General features: G+C 38.5%; 1 long non-coding RNA gene across 4 annotated transcripts in view; it reads right to left on the bottom strand.

Annotated features, from left to right (window-relative positions):
- The window catches only part of LOC145509733 (uncharacterized), a 1421207-nt gene that overhangs the window by 626137 nt on the left and 781668 nt on the right, over nt 1-13402 (bottom strand). For 2 of the 4 annotated variants that reach the window (XR_014056366.1, XR_014056368.1), the window contains one exon: nt 5273-5460. The exons of the other annotated variants lie outside the window; for them this stretch is intronic. This is a non-coding gene — a long non-coding RNA (uncharacterized LOC145509733). Of the gene's footprint in view, nt 1-5272; nt 5461-13402 lie in introns of those variants that run through there. 4 annotated transcript variants of the gene reach the window in all.

Genomic DNA, 13402 nt, shown 5'->3' with positions numbered 1-13402 from the left:
ATGACAATGTGGTACCCTATTCTGATGGTTAAACTGTTTGCATCAAGGACAAAATCTGCACCTCACAATCAAGTAGTGCAGTGTTAGTTGCTCAGTCATGTCCGACTCTTTGCGACCCCATGCATTATAGCCGATGAGGTTTCTCTGTCCACAGCATTCTCCAGGCAGAATACTGGGGTGGGTTGTCATTTCTTTCTCCAGAGCATCACAATCAATCTGGATTTCAAAGAGATGGAGGAACCAGAGATCAAATTGCCAACACTTGTTGGATCATGGAGAAAGCAAGGGAGTTCCACAAAATCATCTAATTTGCTTCACTGACTATGCTAAAGTCTATAACTGTGTGGATCACAACAAACTGTGGCAAATTCTTAAAGAGATTGGAATACCAGACAACCTTTACCTATCTCCTGAGAAACTTGTATGTGGGTCAAGGAGCAACAGTTAGAACTGAACATGGATCAACTGACTGGTTCCAAATTGGGAAAGCAGTATGACAAGGCTGTGTATTGTCATGCTGTTTATTTAACTTATATACTCAGTACATGATGAGAAACACAAGAGAGAATGACTCACAAGCTGGAATCAAGATTGCTAGGAGAAATATCAATAACCTCAGATATGCAGATATACCACTCCAATGGCAAAAAGTGAAGAGGAACTAAAGAGCTTCTTGAAGGTGAAAGAGAAGAGTGAAAAACATGGCTTGAAACTCAACATTCAAAAACTAAGATCATGGCATCTAGTCCCATTGTTTCATGGCAAATAGAAGGGGAAAAAATGGAATTGGTGATAGATTTTATTTTCCTAGACTCCAAAATCACTGCCAACAGTGACTATAGCCATGAAATTAAAAGGTGCTTTCTTCTTGGGGGAAAAGCTATAACAAACCTAGACAGTGTATTAAAAAGCAGAGACATCACTTTGCTGACAGAGGTCCATCTAGTCAAAGCTACGGTTTTTCCAGTAGTCATGTATAGATATGAGTTAGAACATAAAGAAGGCTGAGCACTGAAGAATTGATGCTTTCAAACTGTGGTGTTGAAGATTCTTTACAGTCTTGGACTCTTGGACTTAAAGGAGATCAAACCAGTCAATCCTAAGGGAAATAGTGGAGAACAGAGGAGCCTGGCTTGCTATGGTCCATGCGGTTGCAAAGAGTTTGATATGACTCGGCGACTGAACAACAACATCAATATTCCCATCCCCAAGGTACCCACCCATTGGTGATAAGTCATCATCCCAAACCCCTTCCTCCTCCAACACATATATACCCAACCAATGCCTGCTCTATTCTATATCCACAGGCCACTGACTACAATTATAAGTGAAAAAAAAAAAAAAAAAAAATCACTGTTTTCAAGAGAAAGTTTCTGTCCATGATCTCCTTCAGAGTTGGGCTGTCATAGAATGAGAGATCTGGCCTCAGCAAAGAATCAATTATCATGACCCAAGGTTTGAATCCAGTTCCTACTTGGTGGCTGGAGAATGACATGCATACTACTTGAAGATATACTCCAAGCCTGTAAAGAGTATGTCCTTCTTCCCTTCCTATCTTTGCCAAAACCTTTCCTCTGTTCCTTGTTTGTTTAGGCCTATCCCACTTCAGGAAAGAAAAGCAAAGAAGAGGAATTGCCTTACCACCACTCCCATCCTGGGTCCATAGTGTCCAGTAGATAGCCACGGTTACTGTACATACATATTCACACTCACACAGAGCTGTATGCATCCTTTCTAGTGTTGAGTCAGAAGGGTGTTGAGATAGTCTGTGATTAGAGCCACTGAGCATGCATTGCTTTCATTTAGGTGGGAGATAAACAGGCACACAGGAGCCTATCTGGAAATTCTGGGCTTCTTACTGCAGTAGAGTATGTACAAGGGTGAAAGACAGGGAAGTGGTGTACAGCCATATAAAATTTCATTAAGTCTAAGCTAAGAGGTAGGGAACAGGGCCTATCTCCCAGCTTCATCAGGACAGAGTGGGACAGCTATTTCCTCCCACAAAGATTCAGGGTCACGGATTCTTCCCACCTTTCTGAAGTCATAGTGAGTCACTCCCAAACTTCTAGTTTCCACTTTTATGATATGCAAAGCTACTTGGTCTCCTACCTTCCTAGAATGTAAGTGGGAAATTTCTGGCCCTATTATGTCCAACTAACTCTACTACCATCCAAAACCGTTCAAGGAGCAGGTCTTGAACCTGCCAGGTCTTGAGATTGAGTCTTTTTTGTTTTCTCACTTTGATAAATCCCTAAAATGCTTTTTATATTAAACTTTCAAAGTAAAAATTTTTGAGGGGGATGACAGTATTTCAAAAACTTAATATTTAAGATAATCAGATGCAAACAATTCTATGAAGTACATTAATATGAAGTGAAATTTACAAAATTGTAATACAGTAGGTAGATTAAACTTTCATATTAATACTGAAATAAATGAATTGTGCATTGTAGGTATCACTGTAACTTGTGCTGCTTGCATAAAATATTTAAAGAGGGAACACATTACAATGTTATATCTGAGCATTAAAAAAAAGTCATTCAAATTGAATCGACCCAGTTACACTGACTAGATCTGATTAAAGCTGATATGTTTATCTGTAAAGCAAGTCTGACATGGACATGAAAAGGCAACAATAGTATCTCACAGAAAGAAAATGTTAAAGTGACATGTCTTAAAAATAATAAAGTAGCATTTTATGAAAAATATATTTTATACTGCTTCAGTTTTAAAATTTAAATTAGGTAGGATTTATAATTTCTCAGTCACACCACCACATTTTAAGTGCTCAATAGCCACATGTGAACAGCACAGGTCTAGAAGAAAGCACGGAGACTAGATCGCCTCATCTATGCTTCCTCTCATTGTGTTATGGCGGGAGTCATGGTGTGGAGATGGGGAAGGAAAGATCCCAGAGCTGTTTCTCAAGCTTTAATTCATGATTTCTGGTAAATAAGAGACAGGAATCATTGTTTTTTGGCATAAAAGGAATGACTGAGTTAGGGTCTTGTTGACTGGATTTCTTTCTTCTAAGCACTTTCCCATGCCTAATGTGTTTCTGGACTATTCTTAATGAGAGAAGTACTGTTGTTATGTTATCTTCACGTGATCAGGCAACAAAAACTGGCTTATCTACAACCAATCACTGCATGGATTTAGCAGGTTACTTAACCTCTCTCAGCATCAGTTTGCTTTTGTGTAAAATTATTAAACACTTGTCTTACTCACTACCCAGGACTGTATATGTATGAGGTAATAACGCTCTGTAAACATTCAAGTGCTCTAAGTATTGTGCTAATTATGGAAGTAACATTGTACCAAGATAGGTTTTGCTCTCATGGTTACTTTTCTCACAAGACATGAAGTCCCTTTCTAACTCATCTTTAAAAAAAAATCAATTAATTGCATGTTTTAACTCACCAGAAAAGTGGGGAAACATTAATATGAGAAAGTTGAAATAAAACAAATTTTAATATCATGTCAAATTTCCTATAGGTCTCCTTTCATATTTCTTTTTTAAGAAAATAATATGCTGTTCATAGAATAAAAGTCCTACCATGTATTCCATTCTCCTTCCTCACCCTGAGAGGTAACAATTATTATGAAGTTGGTGGCTAATCTGCCAATGAAGAGTGTCAGGCTTTCATGAGGCAACACAGCATGGCCTTGAAGAGCAGATTCTGGAGTCAGCTCAGCCACTTTCTACCTGTGTTACTTTGGGCAAGTTATTAAACTTCTTAGTTTCTTCATATGAAAAAATGGGTAAGATGATAGAGTCTAATGCATATGGATATTTTGAGGAAAAAAACGCACGTAAGTGTTTTTAAAGGACCATGTTACCCTTTATATAAAAACTAGCTATCATTAATATTAGTACACATGTCTGTATATATGTTATACGAAAGGGAACAATACTTATTTCTCAGTCAACATTATGTCTCTGCAATGCACCCATGTAGATATATTCAAAAAGAAGGAATTAAATTTGCCTTTTTTTTTTTCAAACATTCCCCTGAATGTTTGTATCATAGTTTATTCATTCTCCATTGAGAGAAATTTCTACTGTTTCTAGTTTTTTGTTATTACATCCAGATAATTTTTACACACATTTCCTGGTATAAATGTACACACTTATCCATCTTGTACCATAGAGATTCATGCCATCCCAGACATAACGAGCGAGCCACAGTTAAAGTGAAATGACTTTCTACATATTTAGATCTTGGGCCCATAACTAGATGATGAGCTCCTTGAGGCAAAAGTGACAGGTAAACAGTAGATCCTTAGTAAGCTAGCAAGACCCTGGTAGAGTGCGTTCAGGCATGTAGCTATGACAACTGTTCTAGAAGCAAACCATACAACACTGAAAGGCCATTAGAGAAAGTTAGCAAGGGAGGAGTTTTAAAAATAGAGTCTAGCAGTGAAACTCACACTGATATGCTATTTATCTTGGCCTTTTTAAATGCAGATTTGATTCTCCATCTCACAAAGAAAGGGATATTACTCAAGCTTTCAGGATGACTTGGAGCTGGCAAGCCTCAACACTCTAAAGAAAGAGGGGGCAGGGGGCAGGAAAAGGAGACTCTCTGTCAAGTCCCAGTGATATCCACTCATTCCACATACCCACCACTTGGACTCATTCCACCTAAAATGCTCTTTCTCCTTCCTCCCCAGAAAACCTCTAAATATTTTCCCATGTTCTCTCAAACAAGAAGCCTCGATTCAGGTGTCTTCATGTCACACTGCACTTTTCATACTATTAGTTAAATGTGGAAGTAATTCTTCATCTAGAACTGATAGATGAGCTCCTATTAAGCCAACTTCCCTATCAAGAATTACTAGAAGAGTCACATAAAAACCAACCAAACAAAAAGGCTTTCAGGGTAAATACCCCAAAGAGAAGGAAACTCATTAGGTCAATGTGACATTTTGCAATGCTTTTCCCTTTAGAGCATTTGCAAATTTATAGGTAATAAAATTTTGCAGAAAAATAAGGGGATTATAAATACAAAATTTAGGCTATTGGTTACCCTAGAAGGGAAGGCAGGTTATGTTGAGATAGAGCACAAAAGGATTTTTTAAGAAGCAGACAGTATTCTATTTCTTAAACTGGATTGTGGTTCCATAGTTGATAAATTTATGATTTTTCTTCAAATTTCTATATATATAAAAATATAAGTATGACACACAAACATACACACACATATGATATATCACATTCTGTTGAATGTACATTTACCATAAAGAAAAAAAGAAACTCCAGTCAAATAGCTCTTAGCTACAGCGAGTATATTTCAGCCCCAAGCATGATTTTGTACTTCAGCAGTTTCCTCTGAGAGCTGCTAGAAAGCCTGCTCCTCTCATCCATCTCTAGTAACTTCTGCTATTCCCAGGTGGTAATAACAATCCCTAGGCTGGAAGCTTCATGTTTCTGACTGTAGAGTTCTCATCCTTAAAAACCTGTTATTCAGAAACAAGAGTATTAAAGCTGAGTGCATGGTCTCACTCCAGGAGAAGTTAGAAAAGAAAATGAGGACAGCGATGATTAGGTAAGGGGATAGAAGAAAGTGTGAGAAATCAGTCTGTTTATAGCCTCACTGGTATATACAAATTCTTACACATGTATACCCTTGCACATGGGCACATATAAGAATGTATATACACATACTGGATTGTAGGTATGAAAACCAGGAAGAAGAAAAAAGAATAGAGTAAAATGAGATTAGGATGAGTGTGGAGATGGTAACTGAGTTCATGAAAAGACAGTCTGTGGAATACAGATAGCAACATGAAGCGTACAGGTGAACAAGAATAGGAGGGGAATAAAAAGTAAGAGAAGAAAGAAATCATGTAATCAGTGAAAGTAATACCACTTTAGGGGGAAAAACCATACAGAATGAATTTTTTTTTTTGATTACTAACACATATATATGGTATTTAGTCAATCGGTAAAGATAACCCTGTATGCGAGACATCAAAAGAGACACAGATAAATAGAACAGTATTATGGACTCTATGGGAGAGGGCAAGGGCGGGATGATATGGGAGAATGGCATTGAAGCATGTAAATTATCATATGTGAAACGAATCGCCAGTCCAGGTTCAACGCATGACACAGGGTGCTCGGGGCTGGTGCACTGGGATGACCCAGAATGAATTTTTATTGGAAATGAGGATAGGGTGGCTGTGATCTCACACTACAAGTTTCAGGTTGCTTTCAGATTTCTAAGTAGAGATTTTCCCTCATGTTTTGCCTTACAAAATCTGTAACGAATGGCCTCGGGAGAAAAGTCCTTTCACGAGGCAACTGACTTAACCGGGCACATACCTTTGCAGTCTCTAGGCTTCCTTATACTTAGAAATGTCTCTTAATAGTAGGCTTCCCTGGTGGCTCAGACAGTAAAGACTCTACTGCAATGCAGGGTCTCTGGGTTGGGAAGATCCCCTGGAGAAGGAAATGACAACCCACTCCAGTAATCTTGCCTGGAGAATTCCATGGACAGAGGAGCCTAGCAGGCTACAGTCCATGGGGTTGCAAAGAGTCAGGCATGACTGAGCAACTATCACATGCTTCCTTAAATGCAATATGGCTTAATATGCAATGCCTTTCATTAAAAAGATAAGAAATTTCAAGTGCAAACACATGGCAGAGTCATGGAAATCAACTTGAACAACTGTCAAAAAAGAATAGCTGACCTTAAATGCCTGGAAAGAAGCATGATATCTAATATTCCAAATATTTATCAACAGTCTCTAGATAATCTGGTTGACAATATAGATATTATTCTTGGAGAAATATTATCATGGATTAAGAAATATAATAAAAACTACCCATACTCTTTTTTTTTCCCTTAAAAAATGGGAGGAGGGAGTTGAAGTGTAAATAACATACTGAGGATAATATAAAATACAACATTAAAATAGTATGAGAGGTGGACAGAAAAGCAATGAGATTTTCTGATCATAGTAAAAATATAAGCACCTATAAAGCATATAAAGTATCTACATACACAATAAATAAATGCACATGTGCATACAGAGGAGGAGTTTAACATCTAATTTCTAAATGAAGAGAGGTCCACATCAGAAAATCATTCTCATTATATTTGCCCCATCAGACCTTTCTGGTATTTTCCATCTGCAGAATTTATTATTACACATTATCATATATACTTTCTCCTTGTTTTCTCATATACCTTAGGCAAGGTCAAAGAACTAGCATTACCTACTAATTGAGTAGTTCCTGATTTTGTTAGTGATTTCAAGAGATATTATAGTTTTTTAGCAATTGAAAACATAATTCACATTTGCTTTCAGTTTTAAAAGTGTTTAAAATACTTGCATGTAATTCCTTAGACAGGAAAATAATCATGTCATTATTAAATTGTAAAGACAAAGAGAGCCTGTGGCATTTACTAACCCATTGTCCCATCCTAATCAAGCAGCAATTCCAACAGCTAGTTCCAAACTACATCCTGCATCCATGTGATCCATCTACTTCTCTTTACATAGACTGCCACTGGGCTAATTCAGGACAGATTTTCTCTAGCCAGATGTGATGTAAAAGCCACTAAAGAGTCTTCCTGGCTTTTTATTTTTTTCCTACCACCTTTCAAAATACAAATTTGAACACTTTATGTATCTTATAAATTATTTATATTTTCTATAAAATATTTTTAAAACTATAGCATCAAATAAATCTTAAAATATAAATCAGATCTTTTATCTGTTCAGAAACTTTCAGTGGTTATTCCCTGCATTTAGAATATTGTCCAAATGCCATTCTACGGTTCACGAGATGATCCAATGTGTGTGCGTGCTTAGTTGGGTCTGATTCTTTGTGACCACATGGACTGTATATACCCACCAGGCTCCTCTGTCCATGGGGATTCTCCAGGCAAGGATACTGGAGTGGGTTGCCATGCCCTCCTCCAGGGGATCTTTCCGACCGAGGGGTAGAACCCTGGTTTCCCACATTGCAGGAGGATTCTTTACCATCTGAGCCATCTGGGAAACTCCTGCCTCTTTCTGCAAGCTTATTTCACCCTACCCCTCTCTGCTTGAACTGCTCTGACAATACTAGCTTCTTTTCTGTTCTATCAAATCCTTTCCCACCTGAAGACATTTTCAATGTGTCTGAAGACAGTTATCATCTACTTTTCCTTGCCTACTGCATTCTTTCCTAAAGGTATGGACTTGAACTTTACCACCTTCATGCTGTCTTCCCTGATCCCAGGGCAGTTTCTTTCACTCAGCCCCATCCTATTGTTAGGGGAAGCACACAGACTGAAACCACCCACCCTGGCCAGGCACCATAGTAACCATTTGCATGAGGTTTTAGGACAGGAGGTCCTGGTAAGGAACATGGAACTAATAAGCCACCGCCAACTGGGAGAGTTCAGGAAAGGTCAAAAAGTGACACCACTTGTCCAACCACCTCCCAGAATCCTTCTTGCTGGCATCCATCTTGGCTGAACAAGGCGTGCGCCACCAGGAAGGAGTCTGAGTCAGAATGCTTGGCTAAAGACAACCCAGAAACTAATCCCATCACCACAAAACCCCAGACTGTGAGCCACATGGCAGAGCAGTCCTCCTGGGTTCCCTTACCCTACTGATCTCTGCCCAGGTGCCTCTTCCCAATAAAATCTCTTGCATTGTCAGCACATGTGTCTCCTCAGACAACTCATTTGAGTGTTAGACAAGAGCCCACCTTTGGGACCTGGAAGGGGTCCCCCTTCCAGCAACACTATCACATGAATCCTTCTATTACCACCCACACTTCACAATCTGTAACAATCTAAATGTATCCATTTTGCTTTTAGTTTGCTATTGCCATGAACAGTGAAATGAAAATTCTATAAAGGAGGCATTTTATATATCTTATTCATCATTGTATCACAAGTACCTAGCTCAATATCTGCCATAAACACGCATTTAACAAATATTTGCTAAATGAATGAACAATTAAATTTGGTTTATTTCTCTTTGTCCTCAGTATGTTAATGCTACACTTAAAACTCTGATGACATTCAACTGAAGTTTCCTTATCATAGTCTGCAGTTCCATGTATAAGCTACTTCCAAACTTCCCTCTAAATTAATTTATCATCAATCTTTTACTCACAATATTTCAACTGCACTGGCCCTGGTTTTTCTGGAACCATATTAGTAATCTATTGCCAAATAACAAATCAACCCCCAAGAGAGTGACTTAACAATAAGCGTTTGTTATATCAGCATCTGCTGATCAGAAATTTGAGGTGACTTCCCTGGGTGATTATGGTTTGAGAACTCTAACGGTGCTGTGGCTCACTGGGGTTGTACTGACTTTACTTTTAAGGCTTGACTGGGCCTGGAAGACCCTCTAGTGGAGCTACTGGCAGCAAACGTTTCAGTTTCTCATTGATTATTACTTTTTAAAATAAACTTTATCTATTTAGTTTTGGCTGTGCTGGGTCTTTGTTGCTGTGTGGGCTTTTCTCTACATTCAGAAAGTGGAGGCTACTTTTTAGTTGTGGTGTGCAGACTTCTTTTTTTGGTGGCTTCTCTTCTCGGGGAGCACAGGCTGTAGATCACATGGGCTTCAGTAGTTGTGGCACGTGGGCTCAATAGCTGCAGCTCTCTGGCTTTAGAGCATAGGCTCAATAGTTGTGGTACACAGGCTTAGTTATTCTGCGGCATGTGGGATCCTCCTGGATCAGGGATCAAACCCAGGTTTCCTGCACTGGCAGGAAGATTCTTTACCACTGAACCACCAGAGAAGCCCCTCTTGTTGATTGTTAGTAGAAGAACACCTATCCTTCTTCACAGGGATTCTTGAGGAGTCTCATGTGATGGCAGAGCAAGTGAGGAAAGAGTACTAGATAAACACTGCATGGCTCTTAGAAACTAGCCTCAGTAAATTATGTTCTATCATTTCCAAAATATCCTAGTGATTGGTCAGTCATGGGGTTATATAGATCTTCTGTTTTCAATGAAGGATTCTGTTTCCGAAATGGAGCCACATAAAATGACATTCTTTAGGCTGAGCAGCTTTTGAAAGGCCTCACCTATTTCTACACGAATGAAGGATACATGCTGGGGAACTAAGGCACAGAAGGCACATGTTACAAACTAACACAGACCGCACAGGCATAATGACGTGGACACGGCAAAGAGCCAACACTTTGCAAAACATATGAGAAGGCCACCTTGTAGAGTCTTGTTTCTCAAGATGAATGTTAAGCCACCCAGGGATCAAACCCAGGTCTCCCACATTGCAAGCAATTTCCTTACCATCTGAGCCACCAGGGAAGCTCCAATAGGAAATGCCAAAAAAATCAAAATACTACATATTAGCACACTGCATAGCTGTGTGCTAATATCAAGGACCTACCAAAGCAGATCAACAGAACCAGACAACACAAGTGTGAGAGAGTTAAAAATCGTCTACCTGTTTTTTAACCTGTATTTTGTCAGATAATTTTATCAACCTAGAGACTGACTTTTTTGTTTTAGTCAGGATGTTTTGAATGTGTCACAGAAATATAAAAAAAACTAGATAAAGTACATCATTTTTTTTTTTTTTTTGACTATTGTAGTTTGGAAGACTCCATGGAAGCTCCCCACTTTAAAAAATAAATAAATCATAAAACCTGTCAGGAAATAGAGCCTTGGAGATTTCAACTTGAGACTTCTATCTGTGTTACTTCTCCACTTGATTCTGTTTCTTTTTGAGTACTATTGCTCTCACTTTTCCCTTCTTCAAATCTCATTACTTCTTAGAGAATTTTTTCACAGATTCCCTCTGACTTAGATAATAGGCCAGATGATACTCCCACACACAATTTCCTTCTCTGCCTCCCTCCAGTATCAGTTATAACGCTCAACTATATTTCATCTTGAAAATTTGAAACTGACATACAAAAGTTCTGTCAATGTTGAATACTGAACTTGCAAGTCATGAGGCTCCAGAGAGGCCATTTTCAGCCTAAACTGAGAAAAAGCAAAAAAAAAAAAAAAAGTCAACATACACTAGAAGAGATAATTAAAGAGACGAATTCTGCTTCTTCTAGTTACGGTGAATTAACTTGAAGCACACCAATCTTCATAATAAAAACAATTGCAAAAACTGAGCAGAATACAAGAGCAATCTCTTTGAAATGCTATTGAGCTATTAAAACTGCCAGTGTCTAATGGGTCAACATCTCTGGGAGAAGAGAAACTCATTCAGCTAAACGTGACATTTCATACTGCTTTTGCTTCAAACCGTTTGCTGATTCATAAGTAGCATTGCCTGACACACTAATAAATCAAGCAGAAAGAGTTGAATAAGGGGTATGGAAGCTGAACAAGCCTTCAGGAGTCTCGTGGACCTGGAGAGAAAAATTTTGATATTCAGGGGTAGCAAAGCAGCTCAAGTTTGAGGGAATAATGTTTTGAAGAGAAAGGAAGTACAGAGAAGGAATCCCGGCAGTATGCGCTCCCTTCCCCGGAAGCATTTGTCATTCATAAACCAAACAGACTGAGAGTCTGGGGAACCAAGCAGGAAACAGTTGCTAAAAGGCTGAAAACCTAAGTATAGTTACTGTGCTGGAAGATAAAATTTGCAGCTAGCAGCCTACCAAAGTCAAAAGACCATAGTAAACAGGCTATGTCTCAACCTTCTGTTGAGACAAATGAATAAGACAGATCAAGCCTTAAAAAGGCTAAAATTCAGTCCCAAATAAATTCAGAGTGAGATTGGATAATGTTGGCCTCATCCTGCTCTAACGTCCTTCAAGAACCTAAATAAAATTCAGTCTTGCAAGAAGGCCACATTTTCAAAGCTTCTCAACGTTTTTTAAAAAAAAATCATCCTTCAGTCAAATATATAAGGCATACCAAGTAATGGGACTATGAGGAAATGCAGACAACAGAAAGAGTCATAATGATATAGACAATGGAGTTATCCAACATAGATTTTAATACAGCTGTGACTAATATGCTCAAAAAATAGACAAGAGGGAGACTTTCTGCTGAGAAAAGGTATCTAGATAAAAGAAATTAAATGAAAATTCTAGATTTGAAAAAATTTAATTAATATACTCAATTTCATCCTGGATATGTGCTGCTGCTGCTGCTGCTAAGTCACTTCAGCTGTGTTCGACCCTGTGCGACCCCATAGGTGGCAGCCCACCAGGCTCCCCCGTCCCTGGGATTCTCCAGGCAAGAACACTGGAGTGGGTTGCCATTTCCTTCTTCAATTCATGAAAGTGAAAAGTGAAAGTGAAGTTGCTTAGTCGTGTCCGACTCTGTGTGACCCCATGGACTGCAGCCCACCAGGCTCCTCCGTCCATGGGATTTTCCAGGCAAGACTACTGGAGTGGGTTGCCATTGCCTTCTCTGGGATAGGTGCTGCGATAATTTAATTTTATATTATCTTAACATCCTACAGCAGTTTTAGTTTACATTTACTTTATTGGGGGAGTGTGGAGCAATTGGAGCATTCATATATTGTTGGTGTGTCCACTTTGGAAATTTGTCTAGTAGTATCTACTAAACTTGAACATGCTGATAATCTAAGATCAAGGATTTCTACTCCCAGGTATACGTCCAACAGAAAAGCACAAATATGTACACCAGAGACAAGTTAAAGTATGTGCATAGAAGTTTCTTTTTCAATTAAAATATAGTTGGCATATATTAGTTTCAGGTGTACAACATAATGATTTGACATTTATATACCTTATGAATTGATCACCCTGATAAATCTATACCTGATGGTATCCTTTGCTGTGCAGAAGTTTTTTTCTTTGATGCAGTCACATTTATTTACTTTTTATTTTGTTGCCTAGAAGCACTTTTTAAAAATAGCCAAAAATGAAAAATAAATCACATTTCCAACCACTTATTCATTAAAATAAAATGAATAAATTGTGACATACTTCACAAAAGAATTCTACATAGCAATGAAAACAAATGAAACTACAAATGAATCATTATGGATGACTCCTAGAAAAATTACAGTGGGTGACAGAGGCCAGGCATAAAAGACTACATACTATATGAAAATGAAGGTGAAAGTGTTAGTCACTCAGTAGTATCTGACTCTTTGCAACTCCATGGACTATAGCCTGCCAGGCTTCTCTGTCCATAGAATTCTCCAGGCAAGCACACTGGAGTGAGTTGCCATTCCCTGTTGCAGGGTATCTTCTAGACCCAGGAGCTGAAACTGGGTCTCCCACATTGCAGGCAGATTCTTTACTGTGTGAACCACCTGGAAAGCCCACATATTGTATAGTTCCAGTTATATGAAATTAAAGAACAGGTAGAACTAATTTATGATAGTAAGAATTCATCTTTCGGCAGGACAGAGTTAATGAGTAGGAGAGGCAAAAGAGGTCTTTTGGCTATGGATACTGTTCTAGTTATCAATCTGGGTG

The sequence above is a fragment of the Giraffa tippelskirchi genome, chromosome 6 (genome assembly GCF_054371585.1).
Source record: "Giraffa tippelskirchi isolate mGirTip1 chromosome 6, T2T-mGirTip1v1.2.pri, whole genome shotgun sequence".
In the NCBI taxonomy this organism is placed as follows: domain Eukaryota; kingdom Metazoa; phylum Chordata; class Mammalia; order Artiodactyla; family Giraffidae; genus Giraffa; species Giraffa tippelskirchi.
Note: the sequence above shows the minus strand (reverse complement) of the source record. Positions and strands in the feature narration are given on the sequence as shown.